This window comes from Canis aureus, chromosome 25 (genome assembly GCF_053574225.1).
Source record: "Canis aureus isolate CA01 chromosome 25, VMU_Caureus_v.1.0, whole genome shotgun sequence".
Taxonomy (NCBI): Eukaryota; Metazoa; Chordata; class Mammalia; order Carnivora; family Canidae; genus Canis; species Canis aureus.
In genome coordinates, this window is record NC_135635.1 from 45,942,501 (window position 1) to 45,955,851 (window position 13,351).

The 13,351-nt window shown below is 49.0% G+C and overlaps 1 pseudogene; it reads right to left on the minus strand.

Annotated features, from left to right (window-relative positions):
- Positions 1-10,612: 10,612 nt before the first annotated feature.
- LOC144297524 (nucleoside diphosphate kinase A pseudogene) lies at positions 10,613-13,330 on the minus strand (annotated as a pseudogene).
- Between the last annotated feature and the right edge of the window lie 21 nt (positions 13,331-13,351).

A 13,351-nucleotide genomic window follows, 5' to 3' on the forward strand; every position in this document is an offset into this window, starting at 1 on the left:
TGAGCAAGTCTCCCAGTGACACTTTTCCAACATTTGCTCACTTCATATCTCCATATCACATTTTGGTAATTCCTTTTTTTTTTAAGATTTTATTTATTTATTCATGAGAGACACAGAGAGAGAGAGAGGCAGAGACACAGGCAGAGGGCGAAGTGACTCCATGCAGGGAGCCCAACGTAGGTCTCCAGGATCACACCCTGGCCTGAAGGCGGCGCTAAACCGCTGAGTCACCGGGGCCGTCCACATTTTGTTAATTCTTGAAATATTTCAAAATTTTTCATTATTATATTTGTTACAGTGATCTGTGATCAGTGATTATGACTTGCTCAACGCTCAGATGATGGTGAACATTTTTAGCAATATAGTATTTTTTAACTAAGATATATTGAGTTTTTTTAGACATGATACTATTATTACTCTTAGTAGACTATAGTATAAACATAACTTTAAATGCACTGGAAACCAAAAAATATACTTGACTTGCTTTATTGTAATATTCCCTTTGTTTCAGTCATCTGGAACTGAACTCCCAATGTCTCCCAGGTGTGCCTGTACACAACATCTGCATATACCTCACTGTCCAAAACTTAACCACATGGCCACACCTAGGGGCAAAGAAGTTTGGGAAATTCAGCTTTGTGCCTGGTTATAAAAATGGGGGTTTCCTTTTCCACATAAAAAGGTAATAAAGGAAATTGGCATTTTATGTCTCACACTAGGAGACCGACAAAAGAAAAAAACCCGGAGAATTAATGGGTCCCCAGAGGAAGGGTGGGAGTGCTGTGGCTGGAAGAAAGCCAGTGGAGGATGGGGAGCAGACAGCAGGGAGGTGGGTGGACCTGGGCAGTGGTCAGTAAAGGGACACATACAGAGCTTTCCAGAGGCCTCACCTAGTCTTGCTGAGGGAGAATTTTGAGAATAGGTTACAATTCATCTTTGTTGGGGAGTGATACTTATTCCCTTCTCATGTTTCCCTGAAAATACAACTTTTTTTTTCTTCCTCAGAAAAGGAGGTGGGGGGAGGAGCAGATGGAGATTAGGAAAGCGAAAATCTTGAGGCTCCATACCCAGCCTGAACCCCAAAGTGGAGCTTGATGTCACAACACTGAGCTGAGCTGAAATCAAGAGTCAGATGCTTAACTGACTGAGCCACCCAGGCACCCCTGAAAATACAACTTCTATTAACAACGCTACTAGCTTCTCTCCACCTCAGACACAGAACACTTAATTTACTTGATGAGTAGGCTTGTCAGAAAGAAGGAGGCACATGTGGCTCTGTCCTTTCTCCCTTTAGGGAACCAGCCCATCAATGCGACCTGCTGTTCCAGTCTGCCCCTGTAGTGAGGAAGGCTGCCTTTTACACCTGTGCCAATGACTTCTGGATTCGTGTGTTTCAAGGGTAGAGGGCTAGTAAGCCCATTTTGTCTCCCAAATGAGCCATGTTCTACAACAAGCTTTTTTTTCTTCCAAATTTTTATTTAAATTCTAGTGAGTTGGGCAGCCCAGTGGCTCAGTGGTTTAGCCCAGGGCGTGATCCTGGAGACTAGGGATCAAGTCCCACGTTGGGCTCCCTGCATGGGGCCTGCTTCTCCCTCTGCCTATGTCTCTGCCTCTCTCTCTCTCTTTCTCTCTCTCTCATAAATAAATAAATAAAATCTTTTAAAAAATAAATAAATAAGTAAATTTTAGTGAGTTAACATATAGTGTAATATTAGCTTCAGGAGCAGAATTTAGTGATTCATCCCTTATGTATAACACCCAGTGCTCATCATAACAAGTGCTCACCCATCCATCCCCCATTACCCCATTCCCCACCCACCTCCCTCCATCAATCCTTGGTTTGTTCTCTATCAGTAAGAGTCTCTTATGGTTTGCCTCTCCCTCTCTCCTTCTCTCTTTTTTCCCTTCCTACCTGTTCATCTGTTCATTTCCTAAATTCCACATATGAGTAAAATCATATGGTATTTGTCTTTCTCCAATTGACTTATTTCACTTCACATGATACACTCTACCTCCATTTATGTTGCTGCAAATGGCAAGATTGCATTCTTTTAGTGGCTGAGTCATACATATTCCATTATATATATAGACCACGTCTTCTTTATCCATTCATCAGTTGGTGGACATCTGGGCTCTCTCCATAGTTTGGCTATGGTTGATAATGCTGCTATAAACATAAGGGTACATGTACACCTTTGAATCTGTATTTTTGTATCCTTTGGGTAAATACCTAGTAGTGGAATTGCTATTTTTAGGGTAGTTCTATTTTTAACTTCTTGAGGAACCTCCACACTGTCTTCCAGAGTGGCTGCACCAGTGCACATTCCCACCAACAGTGCAAGAGGGTTCCCCTTTCTCCACATCCTCTCCAACATCTGTTGTGTCCTGTCCCAACAAGCTGTTGACAGTAATGAATCTGATATTTATTCTGTCTGTCCCATGTCTATTTTTCAGTGGAGTAAGATTTAAGCAGGAAATCAAGGAGCATTTATGGACTTATCCTTAGAGCCTGTGTCCCCACTTGCTCCAGACTAGCAACCCCTATTTGCCTTCCCAAACCCTGGCAATTAGCAGAATTACTGGCCACCTGTGCAGTCAGGTGGCTCCAGCAGCCTAGGCCAGCTCCCGGCCCCTCCAGACCTCTAGAAGCAAAGAATGACATCTTTTGCACCACAATTAGAGCTCTGACTCAAGACCTGGACAACAGGGTCATGGGAAGTTGAAGCAATTCAGCGCTCAAGACACTAGGACACACACACACACACACACAAAGACACAAGGACACAATGACAGGAGCAAAGCAAAGGTCCAAAGAGGGACCCAGGGGTTTGAAACATCAGCACCCCACAGGCTCCTGCTCAGTTTCATTCCTTCATGTTCTCTAGCCCATCAGTCTTCCCTGCTTGGAACCCATCAGACAGCAGGTGTGGCTGTGTTAATCCTGGGGTGAGGGTGACAGACCTTCAGTATGGCTGAGCTCTGGAAGAGAAAGCACTTTCCAGGACCTGTCTGAGCTTCCCTGGGCCCTGTGCTGTGGCTGGGGGTGGCAGTCCTGGTCAGAAAAATAATGACCTAGTCTCATTCAGATTATGTGACTCTAATTTGTAACCAGATAACATTTACAGAAAAACTTTAAAACCTCCCAGGCTAAAGTACGGTGTCATTGAGCCCACCTCCCACCTGCATCCCCAGATCTTTGCCTTCCTTACCCTTGGCTACAGGGGTGGAAGGGTGACTTTCTGACATCTTGTCCCAGCCATAGAATAAAATGAAGAACACAGGGAGCCATCTGGCCACACTGATGAGTTCTACTCACAGCCCAATGCTCCTGCTCAGATTCTCCTTCTCCCAGAACTGCCACTGCAGTGTGCCTTTGCCAGGTGCTCTTGTCCCTGTCCTGTGTCCACCCTCTCTCCCACTCCCTCACCACCTGCTCCAGGGAACTGCAGCCTGAGAGGCCAGGTGAGCCAGGGCATGTGTGACGGTTAAGCTGTCCTGAATATGGAGCTCCAAGACCAGGCAATGAGGAGAGGGCTCCTTAAAACTCAGGCAATGAGCTGGCGGCTGGCAGCCTGGCACACCTGGCCTGGTCCTCCCCACCACACCTGTGCTCTATACAAAGTGTCCATGTGAAATGCAGGTGGATTTCTGAATGGGAGTTGGGCGGGGAGGTGAGTGAAAGGGGAAGCTGGGGATCCCTGGGTGGCGCAGCGCTTTGGTGCCTGCCTTTGGCCCAGGGCGCGTTCCTGGAGACCCGGGATCGAGTCCCATGTCGGGCTCCCGGTGCATGGAGCCTGCTTCTCTCTCTGCCTGTGTCTTTGCCTCTCTCTCTCTCTCTGTGACTATCATAAATAAATAAAAATTTAAAAAAAAAAAAAAAGAAAGAAAGAAAGGGGAAGCTGGAGAGGAAGAGAAGAGAAAAAGAAGCAAGAGAAGACTGGTAAGGAAATGCTGAAAACCAAACAGAGATGAGTGAAGAAAAAGGAAGAAAACAAGAGAAGAGAGGGTCCAAACATCTTGGAAGCATGTGATGTCCAAATGAATCCCTGGGCTGAGTTCCTAGCAGCCCCAGGGATCTACCTCCCTGCTCAAAGACTGTGGCCCTTCCCCTGACTTCCTGCTACCTGCCCTTCCTGGGCTTGCCCTGCCCCTCCCTGCCCCTTTGGCCTATTCAAGTGAAGCAGTGGGAGTGAAGAAGGAACAAAGAAATCTGTAACTGGCTGTGATCAATTAATTGTGAAACCACTGCACTCAAACCAGCCCCTCTTAGGCCTTTTCAGCTCCTCAGATCTGGGTCCCCAAGCTGCACTGTACTTCTGTGTCAGGGCTGTGCCAGGATTCTCCAAATAAGGCTCCTTGTCCATTCCTTCTCTTACAGAGCCCTAAGGGGAGCATTTACCACTTGCTGCCCAGCCCTCACACTCTCCTGCTACTGACCCCCCAGGGAGCCTCTGAGGGGATCCAGGGGGGCCCAGCCTGCAAGCTCTCTCCTGGCTGACTAGCACACAGGTGCAGGCCTCTACTCGGCAAGCCCCAAGCCCTCACAAGGAGTGGAGGGGACTCAGGGGGGATGTGGTGGGGAGGAGTCCAACTGCCCTCCAAGAGCCCAGACTCTTGAGTAAGCTTACCCAATGCAGGAGCTGCCCCTCCCCAAGCCCTGACTCAGTGTGATCTCCATCTGGTTACTGCCGCTGCATCTCCAGCCCTGCACAGGTCATGGACTGTCCAGACTGGTTGCTCCTCATTGGTAGGAGGTAGGAATGAAACAGTCCCATGGGAAGAATCACACCTAAATCTTATCAAGATTCTAATTCTGGGGTCCCTGGCTGGCTCTGTCAGTAGCACATGTGATTCTCGATCTCGGGTCCCCACCTTAGGTGTAGAGATTACTTTAAAAAAAAAAAAAAAAGACTCTAATTCCAATGATTAATTTACAGGTAATATGCAGGCCAGAGAAACATGTTAAGGAATATCCCTGGGCTCACTTTCTTCCATGGACAGAACTAGATAGCATCCATATCAGCATAAATAACCCAGAAAAGAACCCAAAGCCTGGCAGCATATATTCCTCACAGCTAAATGCAGAGAAGAAGCCACATCAAAGAAGGTAAGGAGGGTAGAGACATGGTCAGCTAAGCAGACCCGGGGACCATCTGCAGGCACAGAAGGGAGAGAAGCAGGTCCCCAGGCCAAGCATCCCAGGCACAGGGGACCTGCATGAGGAAGGTGAATCTCCATAACATTTGGCTTTGAAAACCAGAGGGTCCCAACAGTTAGGGGGGCTTAACATCTGAACTGTCAAAATCAGTGGGGTTGGCTCTGGGAGAGCCAGGAGGGTAGAATCCTTGCCATTAAGAGACAGCACAACAAACAGCCCCACTGAGATGCAGCACAGAAGCAGCAGTTTGAAAAATGCCTGGAGTTTATGGGAAAATATATTTACTAACCTCAGAGTGTGTGCTGGAGAGGCAGGGATCCTTGGGAGATCTCTCCAAGAACAAAGAGTGGACAGGCACCATTTCCTTCCCCAGCCTCTGCCTAGACATATGGACACCTGTGGGAACCAGCACAATGCCAACAACATTCTCTACCTAACCTAGCAAGCACTGTGTGCCCCACCCCCATGCCCTTCTGCAGACTCACCCCCTCCAACCTAGCTGAGGCAGGAGCTTTCCTTAGCAGCTGTAGGTCCCCTCCAGCAGCTGACTGGCTAGGACCTGGCTGGCAGCATGCCCTGTCCCCACATTGTCCTACAAAACTGTCCCCTCCAACACATACTTGGCAGGAGTCCATCCAAAGCTGCACCACAAGCATGGCAGCATGCAAGCAGCCCTAACAGGCCAGCCCCACTCCAAAATGACCACTACCCACAGCAGAGAAGAAGAAAACCACACACACAAGTTTGACCACAGCCCAGCAGTGGGCTAGGGGCAGACATCTGGTCTGACGGCAGGCCATGCCCACAAGGCAAGCTTCTCAGAGGACAAGACACGGAGAGCACCTGCAGCTCTGACAAGTGCCTGGTCTGATGCAACTCAAGCCCCTGGTGGCCCCAGACTGACCCACTAACTAACAACACCTGTTCACAACAGGCAAAGAGAACCATTGTGGATGTGACAAACCAGCCACTGCTCGAGGTGCACATAACGCACACAGCAGACACCCCTGAAGCACCGGGCTCTAGTGAACAGGGGACACTGCACCACAGGGCACTACAAGACCTCTTCTCCACAAGGCCACGACTTCCAAGAGCGGAAGATGTAGCTGACTTTCCTAACACATACAAACAGGCACAGAGAGTTAGATAAAATGAGGAAACACAGGACTATGTCCCAAAGGAAAGGACAAGACAAAATCATGGCAAAAAGCTAAAAGAAACATATAAGTAATATGGCTGATATAGAATTTAAAGTAATGGTTATAAAGGTATTTGCTAGACTTCTCAAATTATTCTAGAAAATAGAAGCGGAGGATAGCTTCCAAATTCATTCTATGAGCAGCATTAATTACCCTGATACCAAAATCAGATAAAGACACTATAAGAAAGAAAAAAAGAACAGATGAATATAGATCTGATGAATATCCCTGATGAATATAGATGCAAAACTCCTCAACAAAATACTAGCAAATTGAATCCAATAATACATTAAAAAGATCACCACAACTGAGTGGAATTTATCCTTTGATGCAAGGATGGTTCAATGTTCACAAATCCATCAATGTGATACATCACATCAATAAGAGAATGGCTAAAAACCATGATCATTTCAAGAGATGCAGAAAAAGCATTTGACAAAGTACAACATCCATTCATGATAAAAACCCTCAACAAAGTAGGTTTAGAGGGACCATACCTCAACATACCAAAGGCCACATGTGAAAAACCCACAGTGAACATCGTTCTCAATGGTGAAAAACTGAGTTTTTCCCCTAAGATCAGGAGCAATACAAGGATATCCCTCACCACTTTCATTCAACATAGTACTGGAAGTCCTAGCCACAGCAATCAGACAACAAAAAGAAATAAAAGGCATCCAAACTGGTAAGGAAAAAGTAAAACTTTCACTATATACAGATGATATGACACTATATATAGAAAATACTAAAAACTCCACCAAAAAATTACTAGAACTGATAAATTAATTCTGTAAGTCACAGAATACAAAATCAACATACAGAAATTCATTGTGTTTCTGTTTTTTAGGTTTATTTATTTGAGAAAGAAAGAGAGCATGTGGGCACACATACGAATGTGGTGGGGAGGGACAGAGGGTAAGCTGACTCCAAGCTGAGCACAGAGCCTGATGCAGGGCCTGATCCCATGACCCTGAGATCACACCCTCCTACCTGAAACCAAGAGTTGCTCAACCACCTGCACCTTATTTTTATTTCCAAATACATATGGCTTATGGGTTTTCTGGAAATACAATTAATTCAAAAAGTTAGTAAGGGATCCCTGGGTGGATCAGCGGTTTAGCACCTGCCTTTGGCCCAGGGCGTGATCCTGGAGACCCAGGATGGAGTCCCACATCGGGCTCCCTGCATGGAGCCTGCCTCTCCCTCTGCCTGTGTCTCTGCCTCTCTCTCTCTCTCTCTGTCTCTCATGAATAAATAAATAAAATCTTTACAAAGAAAAAAAACAAAAAACAAACCAAAAATTTAGTAAGCATCCAGTCCATTCCACTGAGAGTAATACTATGGCAAAGTTCTTGCCTAGTTATACTTTTTTAAAAAAGATTTTATTTATTTATTCATGAGATAAATGGTAATGAATATTATTTATTCATGATCGGCTGAGGTCATGATCTCAGGATCCTGGGATCCAGCCCCAAAGGATGACAGGGTAACATAGCCATGGGATAACATGAGCCTGCCGATCGCCCAGCCGCTGCGCCACCGCCACCGGGGCTGCCGCTCTACCGCCTTCCTATAGGCCATGGTGTCTGCCTGCGGTGCTAAGCTGAAGAGCAGGGGAGGGCAGAGTGCTACAAGGGCCGCCGAGAAAACCCACGGCCCAGCGCCTCGAGGGATAAGAAATGAGGCCTTTGAGTCCGAGGCCGGGCGCAGGCTCCACGTGGGTCCGCAGAGTCCCTGGAGAGGGGAAGAGCCTCCCCTGCCGGGAGTCACCCCAGGGTTAGACGGCCGAGGGTGGATTTTGTTAGGTTTTATTCAGGGCATCTCTACACCCGGCGTGGGGCCAAACTCAGAGCCCGCGTCACGGGTTCCGGACTCCCCCGACTGCAGCCAGGCGCCCGGTCGGGGGGCGGCCCGGGGGCGTTTGCTTCGTCTGTCCCGGCGGAAGGGTACCGGTTTGCTCGCGCCGCGCCTTCGCCGCCCCGCGGTGCTGCTGCTAGCAGAGCCGCCGTCCCTCCGCCCGCCGCTCGGAGGCCCCAGAGCCCCGCGACCCGCAGCGCGAGGCCCGCGGCCGGCCGCCAGGGGTCAGCAGCGCGCCGCAGCCCGCAGCCCGCCGCCCGCAGTCGTCCGCCCGCCCCCCGCAGTCCGCCGCCCGCCCCCCGCAGTCCGGCCCCCGCCGCCCGCAGTCGTCCGCCCGCCCCCCGCAGCCCGCCCCCAGCCGCCCGCCGCCCGCCGCCCGCCGCAGGTGGAGGGACGCCCCTTCCCGCCGGGTCGCGCCGCTGATGGCCACGTGCGGTCCACGCGCTCCTGGCCCGGGCGGTCCCCCCTACGTGGCAGCCGCGGGGCCTGGGACGGCCACAGCCGTGTGCGGGCCGGGGCGGCGGGCGGCGGGCGGCGGGCGGACTGGCGGGCCCCGCGCCCTGCCCGGCGACCCCGACAAAGGGAAGGCCCTGAGCCCCTCGAGGGGACGGAAGCCCAGCCGGTTCCGGGCTCGGGCTCGGGCTCGGGCTCGGAACCGCAGAGCCGGGCCCGGGTCGCGGCAGGTCAGCTTGTCCCGGGGGCGGGGATCGCCGCTCCCAGGGGGGCTGGCGGGTCTGTCCCCATCAGGCGGAGCGCGTGAGGGGCTCCGTAGGGCTGCGGCTGCCCCAGCTCCACCCTCTGCTCTAGGCTCACCGCGAGCCCGAGGAGACCCGCCCCTGACACTTGCTTCACACCAGCGTTGCAGCAGGAGCCTGGAAACCCGCTGTTACCCACTGCTGACCTGGACGGGGTTGTGTGCCCCCTCTGGGCCTTAGCTGGGTCCTCAGTTAGATAAGATCATCTTCTGGCCTCTCCCAGCTCCAATATTCTAGGAATCCAAACACCAGGCTTCCACCCTCCCCTGCCCGGGAAGGGGCTTAGCCCCAGGAAGGTCGGGCCGGACCAGGACAGACCTCACCCCCCTCACATTTGGTCTCTGGCCAGTCCCCAGGCAAAGACTTTCGGAAGACTAGACCCAGGCCACCCTGAAGGAGGAAGCTTTTGCTAAAGGCCGGGACAAAATGAAACTTGGCAATTCTGCCCTGGCGGCACCATGACATGCAGGCAGAGTGCTATATGGAGGTTTCTCTGGCAAAGTCAGTCGAAAAGTGCTCCCTGGACCCACCACACTCCCAGCCCCCAACAGCCCTGCCAGCCCCCATACCTTCTATTTACACCCTTCCTGGACAAAGAAAAAGTTACTTACAGGGGAACTGCTATATAAAGAACATAGTACGTATGTGAAAATAATATATATAATCTAGCACTCTGGGCAGCCCAGGGCGTGATCCTGGAGACCTGGGATCAAGTCCCACATCAGGCTCCCTGCATGGAACCTGCTTCTCCCTCTGCCTGTGTCTCTGCAGCACCGCCCCCCCCCCCCCCCCCCCCCCCGCCACCGTGTCTCTTGTGAATAAATAAAAGTCTTAAAAAAATAATCTAGCACTCTAACTTAATGTTGGCCTATAGATACAGTTATATATATACATCCAATCCTCCAGTGATAGTTCTTGTGAGAGGCAAGGAATCCATCAATCAGTCACTCAATATCCTGGTCTTGGGAAGAGGGATGTTCTGGGATTCTGGACAGGGCAGCTGAGGCAGATTGTAATCTGCCTCAGAATCCTATTCTGATGAGCTTTAAAAAGTAAGCGGGTGGCTCTTACTGATTATTTGGGCAGCTGTTCCAGAAGTGGTGATGGTTTAGATAGCTTTCAGGATCCCTTCCATGCTGAGACCCTATAACGTTTATCTCAGTTTTGCTAGTCTTCTCAACCTGATATATCTTCTCCTTGTTTTCCTCATTCCAAATGAGGAGCTGACCCAGAGCAAGACCCAGATCCAGATTTTGTGGGACTCTGAGGCTTATACATATTTGAAAGACCCTCTTAGAGAAAAGTAATTTTTAAGTCTTTTTTTTTTTTAAGATTTTATTTTATTCATTCATAAGAGACACACACACACAAAGAGAGAGAGAGAGAGAGGCAGAGACACAGGCAGAGGGAGAAGCAGGCTCCATGCAGGGAGCCTGATGTGGGACTCGATCCCGGGACTCCAGGATTACATCCTGGGCGGAAGGCAGCACTAAACTGCTGAGCCATCCGGGCTGCCCAAGAGAAAAGAATTTTAAACCACGAGTACAATTGGTCTTAGAAGAGGTACCTGCAGGTACTTGGAAGGGGCTTCAGTGACACCACAGGGAATCCCTTCTTATTTATTTATATATTTATTTATTTAAAAGATTTTATTTATTTATTCATGAGAGACACAGAGAGAAAGAGAAAGAGGCAGAGACACAGGCAGAAGGAGAAACAGGCTCCGTGCACGGAGTCCGATGTTGGACTTAATCCTGGGGCCTCAAGATCATGTCCTGGGCTGAAGGCAGGAGCTAAACTGCTGGGCCACCGGGGCTGCCCAATCACTTTCTATTTAGAGATCTCTTCAAACTCTGAAGAGTCCATGAGTTTTTCTCCTTCCAAATCTTTTTTTTTTTTTTTTTTTTTTGATGAAACCTTTTAATCTGATGGTGGCCCACTGTACAGGGAGCACTCCCAGCTCCAAGAGGTCCCCTCCAGGTTATAAGGAAGTTCTCAAAAATAACTGGATTTGCAAGAGCCTGGCCCCTTGCTCATAGGAGGGAGAGGGAATGGAACGGACAAAGCACTGAGGTCTGCTCCCTCATCACTTGTCATTCATAAATCCAGTTCTTTTTTCTTTTTTTTCCCCATAAATCCAGTTCTTAGCACAGCTCTTGTAATCCACCAGCTCTTCAGGCTGGATCCACAAGCCAATCTCCTTCTCCGCACTCTCCACAGAATCACTGCCATGGATAATGTTCCTGTCAACTTGGATGCAGAAGTCCCCACGGATGGTCCCAGGTTTGGAGTCCACAGGGTTGGTCTCCCCAAGCATCACTAGGCCTGTCTTTACCACATTCAGGCCCTCCAACACCATGGCAACCACAGGCCCTGATTGCATGTACTTCACCAGGCCGGCAAAGAATGGACGGTCCTTCAAGTCAATATAGTGCTCCTTGAGAAGGTCTTCAGAAGCCTGGATTAATTTCATAGCAGTGAGGCAGAATCCCTTTTGCTTGAAACGCTTGATGATCTCTCCCACGAAGTTGCGCTGGACTCCATCAGGCTTGATGGCAATGAAGGTGTTCACTGTTGGCCATGGTCCTTTCCAGCTGCTACCGCCACAACTCCTTCTGGTGCCGCCCCCAAATCTTTTTCTGTTCTTTCCTTCCCTCTTGTTTGTTGGTTCCCCTCCCTTCCCTTGAGGCCTCTGGGACCAGAGGGACCTGCAGGATCAGCTGAGGTGGGGGTGGGGGTGAAGATGGACTACACACACAGGGAATCAGTAACTATGGAGATACCTGGAGAATGGTGGGGGCCAGGTTTCTCACTTCATGAATAATAACAGGGTTAGACATGACAAGGCCTGAGGCTGGAATAAATCCATGGTATTGAACAGAATTGGAGATAGGAGTGCAAACTCATGTTTGTTTGCTTTTTTGAAGTAAACTGTAGGCCCAACATGAGGCTTGAATTCTTGACCCTGCAATTAAGAGTAATACCCATAGGGCAGCCCTGGTGGCGCAGCGGTTTAGCGCCGCCTGCAGCCCGGGGTGTGATCCTGGAGATCTGGGATTGAGTCCCACGTCGGGCTTCCCGCGTGGAACCTGCTTCACCCTCTGCCTCTGTCTCTACCTCTCTCTTGCTCTCTCTGAATAAATAAATAAATAAATAAATAAATAAATCTTTTTTTTTTTTTAATTTTTATTTATTTATGATAGTTACAGAGAGAGAGAGAGGCAGAGACACAGACAGAGGGAGAAGCAGGCTCCATGCACTGGGAGCCTGATGTGGGATTCGATCCTGGGTCTCCAGGATCGCGCCCTGGGCCAAAGGCAGGCGCCAAACCGCTGCGCCACCCAGGGATCCCTAAATAAATAAATCTTAAAAAAAAAAGAGTAATACCCACAGATAAATTTGGAAATATATATACATGTATTTTAATATTATAAATATTAAATAATATATAATATAAAATATTATAAATATTTTTGTGTGTGTCTTATATGCCAGTAACAGAAATTCAGTTGAGTGGCTATGAAGATATCTAATTGGCTTTATTCAGTGATTCACAGAATCAGGCAGCATCCTATCTTTTTTTTTTTTAATATTTTATTTATTTATTTATTCATAGAGACCCAGAGAGAGAGAGACAGAGACACAGGCAGAGGGAGAAGCAGGCCCCATGCTGGGAATCTGATGTGGGACTCGATCCCGGGTCTCCAGGATCACCCCTTGAGCCAAAGGCAGGCGCTTAACTGTTGAGCCACCCAGGTGTCCCGGTGATTATATTTTCTAAAATATTTTTTTTTAGATGTTTTTGTTTTCTTTTTTGTTTCTTTTTTTCCCTTAAGATTGTATTTATTTGACAGAGAGAGTGAGCACAAGCAGGGGTAGCAGCAGTCTGATGGAGAGGAAGAAGCTGGCTTCCCACTGAGAAGGGAGCTCCACACAGTACTTGATCCCAGGACCCTGAGATCATGACCTGAGCCAAAGGCTGATGCTTAATCGGCTGAGCCACTCAGGCACCCCCCTAAAATATTTTTTACCAGGATCTCTAATCCTACATGTTCTTCTTACATGTGACTTTGAGTTTTCCATTGAAAAGTGGGGTCTCTCTCCCCTTCTCTTGAAAGTAGGAGGGCTTAGAACAGAGAGAGATGACCAACTGAGGTTGGCAGAAGTGATACCATGTGACTTCCAAGGTCAAATTAGAAAAGACAACAGCATTTCTGCTTTATTACCTGAACACTTACTTTGGCCACCATACTGCAAGGAAGTTCACATTGGCCATTGTGAGGACCTACGCTGAGCCCTGAGATTGTATAGAGACAAGGAGATACCTGGCCAGCTCCTGACTGCTCCAGCTCCACCACCATTTTAACCGTAACCTCAAGAGA